Raw genomic sequence first — 12,929 nt, 5'->3', positions numbered from 1 at the left:
TTTCCCCCATATTTATATTGTTTATTTCTTTAGGTAACATGGAAGGAGTTTTATAGTCAACAAATTTATCTAAGAACAACTGCTTAAACTCTCTCCAATTATGGATTGAAATTGTTGGAAACCTATGGTACCATACTAATTCTCTACCCTCAAGAGATTATGTAAATAATATACAGGAAAAATAATCATAACATACCTCTAACATTATTAGATGAAAAGTAGAAGTCATCAATGTGATCTTCAACTTTCACTTTCTTATCTAGATCATACTTTGTAAGCATATTTTTTGGTTGCTTAGGTAAGAGATGAAGGTTTCCCAGAAGAGAAATAATTCCTTGGGCCATCAAATCCAATTGGTATTCAACCATGTCTTAGTTCTCGCCCTCCACTTCACTCTTTGATTCTGAAGACTCTTCTCCTTCACTATTCAAATTTTCATTTTCGTTACGTTTTTCGTTATACCTTGGTTTTTTGTCATCTAAAAAATGAAAATCTGCTAAATATCCCTCTATATTTTCCCTAATAGGTGGTGGAATATCCCCTTTATGATTAAATTCTTTGAGTGAGTCATCTAAATCCTCAAGGGTGGTAGTAGCAAAATCATCCACTGAAGAAACTAGAACACCACATTGGGTTGTCTCTTTCCTTGATTTCTTATGAGGAAGAGCTAATGTAACAGGGAGTAATCCAAGAGCTCCAGTAAACTGATGAGTGATAGGTTGAATCCTCTAGAGTTTCTCCTAAATAATTTTGTAAGCATGCTCTAGAATTTGGTGAGATGACTCACCTTTCTCATATAGCTGGCTCATATCTGGACGTAGACAATTGCTACCTTGAACTAAAGGTTCTTTATGTGGATGTCTTCAGTTATAAGCCATACGAAGTATACCCTCCTTATAGCACCAGAATTTTGACAGCAAATGAAATCACCAACATAAAGGGGGGTCTCCCATATATGAAGTCCCAACTAGACCTCACATTGTTTTTAGTAGGAGCCCCATCCGGGAAATAGGCCCAACTTCCATAATCTTAAGGATTTTCATTAGCTACAATAAGAAACATAAGAGAATACCCATATACTTTCAAGATAAGTAAGTAAGCTCACCTTATGAAGTACTAAATTGTGATGTGCATGCACGAAGAAGAGAAAGTTAGTCTTTAGAATAAAAGTAATAGTATTACCCTAATAAGGACAAACACATATATTTGAAGGAACCATTAATAATATTGCAAAATAGTTCACAAAGGAACAATGATCATGAAAGAAAAAGACACACAAATTAAAGATGTATACTAAATCCAAAAAAATAGTCCATTTTATTTAATATATATAAACACAAGCATACAATGGAAACAATGAAAGAATAGTCTTACAATGCTCACAATATATGCATGAAAGTGTGCCAACTTTGAGGGCTTCAAATAATTAAGTGAAAGTTCCAAGGTAAAAGATGACAACGATACATCACTAGCTCCAACAATGGAACATTAAGCCACCACTTTCTCTTTAAAAGGATGATCTCCTCTCCTATGCCTAGCTTGAGAAGCCAAGCTGAAATTTCCATTTGCTTGAGCTGTGAGGGTTTATTTAAACAAAGGAGGGTACTCTTCACCAACCATGTGACTCTTGACCTTCTCTCATAGATCTTCAGCTCCCCATATGACTTTTCAACTTTTGTGTAACCATTGAGCTCCTACATGATTATAGAACTTCCTAGTGACTTTACACATTCCATTTGTAACCATTAGGATTCTAGAAATTTTAAATTTTCTATTTTTTGATAATTATATAGTTAATTTCCACCAATAATGTGGAAAAATTACATGAGACAAGATAACACTCTTGTGTTAATAATTTGAAAAGTTACAATTTAGTGACTATGACATGAGACTTCATTATAGTATATCAATGCCAAGTTGTTCTCTTTGTTTATATTTCTTCTTGTCCTTCATGATATATCTTGCTTGTACTTCATATCCATCCTCCTAAGGACCTAGTTGAAGTATTAGAGTCTTCCATGTCATCTTGATCTTCATCCATTTTTCATAATTTATAGTTCCTCTATCTCATTGTATGATGGTCCCTTTGTATCTCACCTCCACAAGTATCTTCTTGAAACTTCTCCTTGATGACCTCCTTTAACATCATCTTTTCATGATAGGATGATAGCACCTGCAAATGAAATCCATTCATGAAAAGACAACATTAGTCCCAAAGTCATCTAGTCTTCCTTGATTTCTCATGTAAGATGCTAAATATGATGGGATAATTTGCAAGAGATGATAGAGAGACCTTCTTGAGTGCAGTGTTTTAGGGTCCTATATTTCATAGGAGGAGTTGTTTTTAACTAATGATTTTATATTTGAAAAATGTAAATAAAATTTCATGTTTGAATTTTTTTTCCAAAAGAATTATATATATGTATATATATAGAATAAAGAAAGAAATGAAAAGAAAAGAAAAGAAAAACAAAAATAAAAAATATGTGTGAAAATGTCCCCCTAGGTGAGAAAATTTAAATTCCACCAAGAAAAATCAATATTGCATCAGTTTACATTTAAAAATTTTGAATAAAGTGTGCAGCTTGTTTAAGTGCCGCTTGGTAAATAGGAAAATTAGAAATAATTTTGGCTAACCACATTGTTTAATCGTGATTAGGCTAGGAATACAATACGTTAAATTAGTGGATAAATTAATCACTTCGTTTAATTGTGATTAATAGATAGGAAAAAGCAGTTAAAAAATGTGCTCCGCTAGTTCAAAAACAACATTGAATTGTTTCTAGATAACTTTTTTAGGGAATTTAGTTTTTATTAACTTTACCTTAAGTAAGGGTTAATCGTGCTTTAATGCGCTTGTAAGAATGTTTGGAATATTTTATTTTAGCCTAATTGCGCCTTTTGAACAAGATGGACGGTTGAGATTGTCCCCTGCTCGGATCAATGACGAAGGAATGTTTTTGCCCCCCTGAGCTCAACCCTGCATTTTCTGCGAGGGGGATCTGAAGCTCCTGCTACATGGCACCCTCTCACAATTTCTCACCCCTCCACTCACTTTCCTCTCATCGCACCCCCATCCACTTCGAAACATCTTCCATTATTGACTTTCACAGCTTCCACTTCCACTCACCACCCACCACGTGGACCTCTTGTCCCCACCTTCCATCATCCCTACATGCCGCGACATATTCCGAACCCACCATACTTACCACCTTAGCGCACTTTCCCTGCATGTGCTCTCTGTCACCTCACCCTCGCAGACCCCACTCCCACAACTTCTCCCGACCGTTAAACTTGTCCCGATGACTCACTTCCTTCCAATCCTATGCTTCCTTATAGCACCTCTATCACCATGTCAGCAAGTCGTTACTATATTAACTCCCTTCAACTCCTTGTGCAATGGATCCACTCCCCGTTAACGGTAACAAATTACCGGTTCATTGGGAAATCATTCTATATAAATGATCTGAAACCATAAAACTTGTTTCTTTCATAGTGCCATATAATTAGCAGCAGGTTACAGATTATTAAGCCACAAAAGTGACCGATTAAATTTCCATCCATTATTGTTCCAAACTAACATCAAGGACCTAGTTCGGAATTCCTTTGTCATTTCTCGACTCCAGGTAATCCGTGACATTTTCTCATCTCAACAAATTCATCATGCCACCTAAAATGAACTCCCTAAAGAAAAGGGAAAGAAACCAGAAGAGAACCCCATGTTTCCCCCACCTGTAGACTTAGATCATGTACCCTTATTAGACCTGCAATATAAAATTGTTGAAACCAACTTTGAATTTGACTTGTTAAAACTTCACGGTTGGTTAAAATAGAAATTCCTTGACCAAAGCGATGAAATTAATATGTGGGAGTCTACCCTACATCAGTTTATGTTGTCACAGACCCATTTTTTCCCTAATTTAGTTTCCTGGTGTCAATTGAGTTATTTCCTCTCTCAGAGAGCTATCTTAAGTCACAATGGTGAAGTTTTAATAACTATCACAGTTGAAACCATTGCCAAAATTCGCCTGGAAACAATCCCAGAGTTAGCTAAGCCACTGTTAGTAGACGCTCTTACAGAGCTCTAGAAGAATTTAACTATTCCCTAGAGAGCCAAGATCTTTGGATTTTTTCTGCCTAAAGATTCCCAATTATCATCCTCCATATTCATCTTCCATTTCCCTTGAGAGAACCAAACACATTATTTCCATCATATCCTACATTCTTAGTTATTTTTCTGACTAGTGGGTTGATGAGGCCATTGTTGGCTTCATGTCAATTTTCACCATTGGTGAGCAACCAATCATTTTTAATTACAATCAATTTATTGCAGAGGCTATGCATGATCAGTCTATAAAATTTTCTATAGAGGGAGATTTCAAATACTCCTATGTTTTAGTGTACATGTTTATTTATCAACAAGTAGACAGTTTCTCTTTCAACTTGTAGAAGATGGATGAGCAGGGTAGCGCATAATCAGTCATATAATGGACATCCTTGGTGAGAAGGAATTCCATATAATTCTCTTTCACAGATTTTGTGGACCAGTTCTTATACACTGTGGTATGTCTCTTACATAGTGATGTGGAGCCGAGGATACGTGAAGACATTCAAAAGATTCTACATCTCAGTGATCAAGTAAAGACAGGGGACTGGTATCTTTATGAGACCTACACAAAAATATGGATATATGGGTGTGAGTTGCCACCCTATGTTAGGTCCCTATACTACTAGTGTAACCCCTTATTTTTATTAGTGCAACCCCCTTATTATTTTATTGTGCCCATGTAGCCCCAATATTGTTATTATTGTGCCCCATAGGGGCCCACTATTTTTATTGTTATTCCCTTACATTATTATTGTTATGTCGCTCTGATTATATTATGACCCCTTAGACTCCTATACATAGAAAGGAGGTATTATCATTTGTATCATCCAAGAATTGTTCATTTCTATAATGTAAAGGAGGTTTCCCCCTCAAAGAGATTGATTTTGAAGTCGTTCATCTATCTTTTGTATCTTTTTGTGAGCTTGTTTCATAACATTTGGTATCAGAGCTTTGGATTCTAGGGTTTCGCTACTCCAAACAGGTCATCATGGAATTTTCGCTATAACTTTGTTTCTGCAATGTTTCAGACGTTAAAAAAACAACCCATTTGAACTGAAATTGTTCTGAACCTCAGGTCTAAATTTCAGATCTTGTCTCACTATATTTTCAAATATATGAGCTGAGGAATTTAGGTTTTGCAGACTCTCGAATTACATCCCAAATAGTTGGCCTTGGGAAAATCATCATAAGTATCTCTTGGAGCATCTGATTCAAATTTAGTAAAAAAGTGATAGAAATCAAACATATTGTAGTTTGTTGGGTATCATTTTTAGAACATAAGGTCGAAAGAGTAACACATGGCACATCGTACAAGTCGCTCTACTGAACTAGTCTATAATTAGGTCATTACGGGATATTGGACATAACTATTCCTTTGGGAATACAATTGTGATCAAACTTGTGGGGTTAGAAAGAGGACTTAGAGAGCTATGACAGACCAAAATTTCAGAACCTAAAGATCTGAAATTACAGGGTTATAGTCGTTTCAAGATCGAGCTCTTAAAATCAAGAAAAGGCAATATGAGGAAGTTTGATGGCAAGGATCTAGTAAATTGGATACTACAGATGGAACAATATTTTGATCTATATGAGGTGCAACTATTACGAAAGGTACTTATTGCATCTTATATTTAGAATCGAATCAATATTTATGTCATAAAGGTCTTTGTTCTTGTAAACCACTTGTCACATGGTCAATTTTCATAGAGTAAATGATATCACATTATGAGGATACAAAGAGAAACACCTTCTTTAGCCAATTGATAAATCTCAAACAAAAGGGTTCAATGGAAAAGCACATTGAGGAGTTTCAAAAATTGAATATAAGGGTGAATTATATTCTAGAGAAACATATGATTGATGTCTTCATAGGGACTTTAAAGGATAACATTCAACATGAGGTTCGTCTTTGGGAACCCAATTCATTGGAGAAGACATTCAGGTTGGCAAGACAAATTCAAAGCAAAATTATGGCAACAAGAAATCCTACCACTCACAATTATAAATACGGAAGTGTTTGATCCAAGTGGATGTTGGTGGCCACCCACCTATCCCATTTGGACCCCCACAACTGTCTCTTTCAGTCTTTTCAATTTCCTAAATTGTAGCACAATTTACTATTTTTAGCAATTTTTCGGGTCCTGAACTTCTGGAGCCGTTTTGAGGCCCTAAACGACGTTTTTTTGGGAATCTGGGGCAACATGGGTCTATGGACCCATGTTGCCTCCCAAACTGGTAGTACTCGGATAGATATTTCTAACGAGCTATCGTACGCGTCAAACGGAGATCGTATGCCAAAGTTACGACCCCGGCAAATTGATGTACAATTTACCCAAACGGGGCCCACAATTTGGCGTTTCATCTTCTAGGGTTAGATTTCGGAATGTTAAGGGTTTTCCATTGTTTATCAACAATAAATAGGCCTTCGAGCTTCATTGTAACACAGTTGAGAACAGTTCAGAGGCATGTAGCCACACATCTCTTCTCAGAGATAAGCTACCATCGCCCTAGCTAGTTTATTTCCATTTCTGGTTGTAAGCATATTTAAGTATTTTCCATTAATGAAATGAAGTACTATTTCCGTTGCATATCTATGTTTATGGTTATCTCTGTGTTTTATTGCGTTCCTGTTTAAATCTGGATCAGTGGTATCAGAGCGGTCTGCTTTTTCTCTGTTTTTTTTCGCATGTCCCCAACGAGGTCGGGATATAAGGAGTTAGGGCTTGAACTGGTCGAACCTTTGCAAGACCAGCCTCGCAAATCCCGACAGCCTCCCATGGCGGATGAGAAGAAAGACGAGGGGGCAGAAGATCCTATCAAAATCTTTCTCGAAGAAGCGCTCGAGTGGCAAAGAAACGCGATGATGGATACTTTGTGCAGATCCTTCAGCGGCTACCCAGAGGTGACGCATCGTCTTCCAACAGCTACTCTGGAAATGCCACACCGTTTAAGGTACAAGTTAATTTTGAAATCCCCATCTTCGAGGGTAAAATAGACGCAGATGTCGTAGATAAATGGTTAAATCTACTAGATGGGTATTTTTTTGTTCATGAATTTTCAAATCGGGAAAAGATTGTTTTCGCTCTTCTCAAAGTAGCCCCCCACGTCAAGGACTGGTGGGAAACCTACTGCGAGCAGAAGGATGAAAGTACAGGCTCACTATTTTCAGTCGCACCCACTTGGAATGACTTCTGGGATGCCATCAAGGAGCACTACTACCCTGTCAGAAGCTATGAGGACAAATACATCGAATGGACCACACTGCGGCAGGGACGAGACCAAGATGTGCCGGAGTTCACAAACATTTTTCATACCCTTTGCACACAGTTGTGTATCAAATATTCTGAGCTGCATCTGGTACTCAAATACCGGGGCTACCTACACAGATACATCCAGGAAGAGATGCGGTTCTTGAACATCTCCTCACTCGGCACAACATACCAATACGTTGTCAAAATCGAGCAAAAGTTCAAACAGAAGAAGCGAGACTTTGGATCTGCAAATCCGGAGCCCAAAGGACAAAGCTAAGGCAGGGTGACCGAGACAACCCGTCGAAGCTGCAAGAAAAGAACAACACCATGAAGCCAAAGAAGGACACAGGAAAGTGGTGTGAGTTCCACAAGGGTCCCACTCATAACACCAGTGAGTGTCGGACCAAGCAATCGTTGGTGGCCGAATTCAAGGCTTCCGAATCAGATGCATGTTCTGACCCTGAGCCAGAACCTGACAAGGGGAATGGCAAAGGGAAGTAGATCATTGATGTGGATCCCAGCGTCACTGTTGCCACCACCAAGATCCAGAAGAATGAACCTGAAGAACCAGAAGAGGGGGAATGTCTTTTCCACTCACAGATGTGGGTGAAGGGTTCGCCGCTGCAATTCATTGTCGACAGTGGCAGCCAAAAGAACCTCATTTCAGCAAAGTTCGTGAAGCGGTTGGGCCTACCAACTACAACACACCCACAACCGTACAGTATCGAGTGGCTTCACGAAGGATGAGATCTCAAAGTTTACCAGTAGTACCGCCTTATCTACAGCATCAAGCCCTTCACAGACGAGGTATTTTGTGATGTTACACCTTTGGATATTTGTGATGTATTATTAGGCCAACCATACCTGTGGAGGCGACATGCTGTGTATGAGTCAAGGCCTCGTGTTGTCATTATTTCTTTAAATAATTTGTTATACAGGATACCGGAGGTAGCCCCACCTACTGCCACATCTTTGATCACTGCTAAGAAAGACAGCAAGCTCATCTCCCAGACCAGGAAATTTATCTGTCTGGTTCACTCCCAAAGTAAGGGGAAGATCGTTGCTACATCCATGACCCCCTCAAAGGGTTCCTCCACGCAGCAGCAGCAGCAAAGGGATACAGTCATGATAGAACACAGGAACAACTTCTCCTCACCCACAGGGGTACCACACAAGTTTCAGGTGAGCAACAAAGTCTGGTTGCATCGACAGAGAGAACGCCTTACCAAAACCCATCAGAAACTCAGACCACTTCGACATGGTCCTTACACCAGTACCAAGCCTATGGGCCGCAATGCTTTGAAGCACAACATTCCTCCATTCCTTTGCCTGCACCAAGTGTTCAATATGGACCATCGTCGACCATGTTTCTCACCATTACTAGACACATCAGAGATTGCAAGACAAGTTCAGCAGATGGAGGAACTCAACGCAATGGGGACCATTGCTTCTTAAGGGGGGAGGAATGATCCAGGTGGATTTTGGTGGCCACCCACCTATCCCATTTGGACCCCCACAACTATCTCTTTCAGTATTTTCCGTTTCCTAAATTGTAGCATAGTTTACTATTTTTAGCAGTTTTTCGGGTCCTGAACTTCTGGAGCCGTTTTGAGGCCCTAAACGACGTTTTTTTGGGAATCTGGGGCGACATGGATCCACTGACCATGTTTCCTCCAAAAGTTGTATTATTCAGATAGATCTTTCTAACGAGCTATCGTACGCGTCAAACGGAGATCGTATGCCAAAGTTACAACCCCGGGAAATTGATGTACCAATTTACCCAAATGGGGCCCACAATTTGGCGTTTCATCTTCTAGGGTTAGATTTTGGAATGTTAAGGGTTTTCCATTGTTTATCAACAATAAATAGGCGTTCGAGCCTCATTGTAACACAGTTGAGAACAGTTCAGAGGCATGTAGCCACACATCTCTTCTCAGAGATAAGCTACCATCTCCTAGCTAGTTTATTTCCATTTTTGGTTGTAAGCATATTTCAGTATTTTCCATTAATGAAATGAAGTACTATTTCCGTTGCATATCTATGTTTATGGTTATCTTTGTGTTTTATTGCGTTCCTTTTTAAATCCGGATCAGTGTCGTTGCTCCTAGCCTTCCACAACCTACAAGGTTGACACCACAACAATTGGAAGAAAAAGGAGAAAATGACCTTTATTATAGTTGCGATAGCAAATATACTAAAGGTCATAAGTGTGATGAGAAGAAATTACTTTACATTGATTATGAAGAGGAGGAAGAAAATGATCAATAAATGTCAAAAGAATAGGATATACACCAAGAACCATCCCCAAAGAAAGAAGAAATGAATCTGACTATATCTTTTAATGGATTGGCAGGAATCACCACTCCTCAAACTCTCAGTATAGAAGGACATATGAAGAAGAAAAAAGTTCAAGAAGTGAAAGATCACATCGAGAACCAAGAAATGAATCCGACCATATCTTGTAATGCATTGGTAGGAATTACCACTCCTCAAACTCTCAAGATATAAGGACATATCAAGAAGAAAAAGGTTCAATAAGTGAAAGATCACATCAAGCATCAAGAAATGAATCCGACCATATCTTGTAATCCATTGGTAGGAATTACCACTCCTCAAACTCTCAAGATGGAAGGACATATGAAGAAGAAAAAGGTTCAAGTAGTGGAATATCACATGGAGCATCAACAACAAGTTCTCCAACTTTTAAAGGATAACGCCACTTTGGTGCAAAATCGAATGAAACAACAAGAAGATAAACATTGCAATGAAAGAATTTTTGATGTAGATGATTGGGTATTTTTACGGCTGCAACCATACAAACAAATGTCCCTTAAGCAAGACAAGAAGGATAATAAATTATTACCAAATTACTATGGTCCTTACAAGGTGATGCAAAATATTGGTTGATCCGGATTTAAATAGGAATCCAACAACATATAGAGATAACCATATACACAAAGATGCAGTGGAAATAATGCTTCATTTCATTAATGTAAAATATTGAAATATGCTTACAAATAGTAATGGAAATAAACCAGCTAGGGCGATGGTAGCTTATCTCTGAGAAGAGATGTGGTGACTACATGCCTCTGAACTGTGTTACCATGAGGCTCAAAGGCCTACTTATTGTTGAGAAACAATGGAAAACACTTAACATTCCAAAACCTAACCCTAGAAGATGAAACACCAAACTGTGGGCCCCGTTTGGGTAAATTGGTACATCAACTTCACATGGACGTAACTTTGGCATACGATCTTCGTTTGATGCGTACAATAGCTCGTTAGAAAGATCTATCTGAGCACTACCACTTTGGGAAGGTCAAAATCAATCCATGGATGCATGTTGCCCCCAGATTTCCCAAAAAAACGTTGTTTAGGGCCTCAAAACGTCTCCGGAAGTTCATGACCTGAAAAACTCCTAAAAATAGTAAGTTGTGCTACAATTAAGGAAATTGAAAATTCTAAGAGAAACAATGGTGGGGGTCCAAGTGGACTTGGTAGGTGGCCACCAATATCCACCTGGATTATTCCTCCCCCCTTAGGAAGAAATGGTCCCCATTGCATTGAGTTCCTCCATGAGATGAGGAAACTTTTACTGAACTTGGTCCCTTGTGAGCCACTTGCCCTGGTGAAGGAGTTGGCCTGCTTTGAAAACTCGATACAGTTGGATATCCTGTTGGCGAGTGTTCTTGATCTGTGTGTCCATGATCAGAACAGTTGCAGCTTGTTGCATGCAATCTAGATTTAATTATGTGGGTGTGAGCTGTTCTGCAATGTCGGATGTGTCTAGCAATGGTGGAAAGTATGGCCGCAGGCGGTCCACATTGAACACTGGGTGCAGGCCAAGGAATGGGCGAATGTTGAGCTTAAATGAATTGTCTCCCACAACCTTAGTAATGGTGTAAGGACCATATTGAAGTGGTCTCAGTTTCCGATAAGCCCCAGTAAGGCGTTCCTTTTGCAAATGCAACCAGACTTTTTCGCCCACCTAAAGATTGTGTGGCATCCGATGTTGATCATGTCGTTGCTTGTACTTGGCATTTTATTTCTCCAGAATGTCATGAACCTGCTCGCGAATATGTTGGATGTGCTCGATGAAGCTAGTTGCCTTGTCTATTTCGCACTGGACATGAGCCAAATCTGTGTGAGTAGCTACAAGTGGCATGGCCACATCAATGGGGCATAGTGGCTCGAATCCCAAGCCCACATGAAAAGGGTTGTGGCCAGTCGAGCTGTGAAGAGCTCGGTTGTAGCTGTGCTAAAGATAGGGGAGGCTCTCATCCCATGTGTGTGGATGCTTTGAATTGTACGTGCGCAGAATGTGTACAATCATCCTATTGACAACCTCTGTCTAGCCATCAGTTTGAGGATGGAAGTCTATGGACTTAGTGAGTTTGGTTTCCAGCATTGACCAGAGATTGGATCAAAATGTACTAAGGAAACGACTATCCCGATCTGAGATTATAGACTGTGGGATCCCAAAGTGCACCCACACTCGTTCAAAGAAGAGTTTAGCAGTGGCTTCTGCTGTGATATTCTTCTTGCAGGTCACCATAATGGCCATCTTCGATAACCTATTGATGACCACAAAACACAGCCATTTCCATGTTTAGTGGAAGGAAGGCCTAACATGTAATCCATGGAGATGGATTCCCAAGGTCGGCTAGGGGTAGGCGATGGGGTATAGAGGCCTTGCTTCTTGATGGTCGGTTTTGCAATGGCATAGGCAGTACATGATTTGATGTACTTCCTGACATCCTCTGAAAGATTCAGCCAATAGAAATAGTTTTGCAATACTGCCACCATTTTCTTGACCCCGAAATGCCTAGCAGCCCGATTGTAGTGTGCTTCCCAAATCATCTTGGCACGCTCGCTTGAAGGAACACAAAGGTGACCCAGGTGGCATAACAGGGCATCCTAGAGGTGAAAATTTGGAACATGTTGACCCTCCAAGAGTGTCTGGTATGTGTGGCCGAATTTTGGGTTGCTTTTGTAGAGAAGTGGCCAGTCAGAAGTCTCATGCCCATAAGAGTTGAGCACGGTGGTTAACGCCATGATCGGTGGTCAACTGAGGCAATCTGCAACATTATTGGTGCTGCCCTTCTTATATGTGATATTCAAATGGAACTGTTGCAGGTATGTAGACCACTTCTGATGGCTATCATTCTGCAATTTCGCTTGGGTCTGTATGAACTGCAGGGGTTGGTGGTCTATGTGGATGACCTTTTTCCTTCCCCAAAATGTAATGCTTCCATTGTTGGCAGACCTGCATAATGGAATACATTTCTTTATCATAAGTGGGATACTTCCGGACTGTGTCTGAAAGTGTTTCACTGTGATATGCCACTGGATGCCCGTGTTGAGTAAGGACTGCCCCAATAGCATAGTCAGAGGCATTTGTCTCGACCTCAAATGGTTGTAAATCTGGTAATGCGAGCACTGGTGCCGTGCAGAGGTGATCTTTCAACTCTATGAATTCCTTCTGTTGAGATTCAGACCAAAAGAATTTTTCTTTCGCTCCTCCCTTGGTGACTTGACTCAAGGGCCAAGTGATATGAGAAAACCCCAAC

Source organism: Pinus tabuliformis, chromosome 4_2 (genome assembly GCF_031772625.1).
Source record: "Pinus tabuliformis cultivar Carrire ecotype Pingquan chromosome 4_2, CPIR1, whole genome shotgun sequence".
Lineage (NCBI taxonomy): Eukaryota > Viridiplantae > Streptophyta > Pinopsida > Pinales > Pinaceae > Pinus > Pinus tabuliformis.
Note: the sequence above shows the minus strand (reverse complement) of the source record.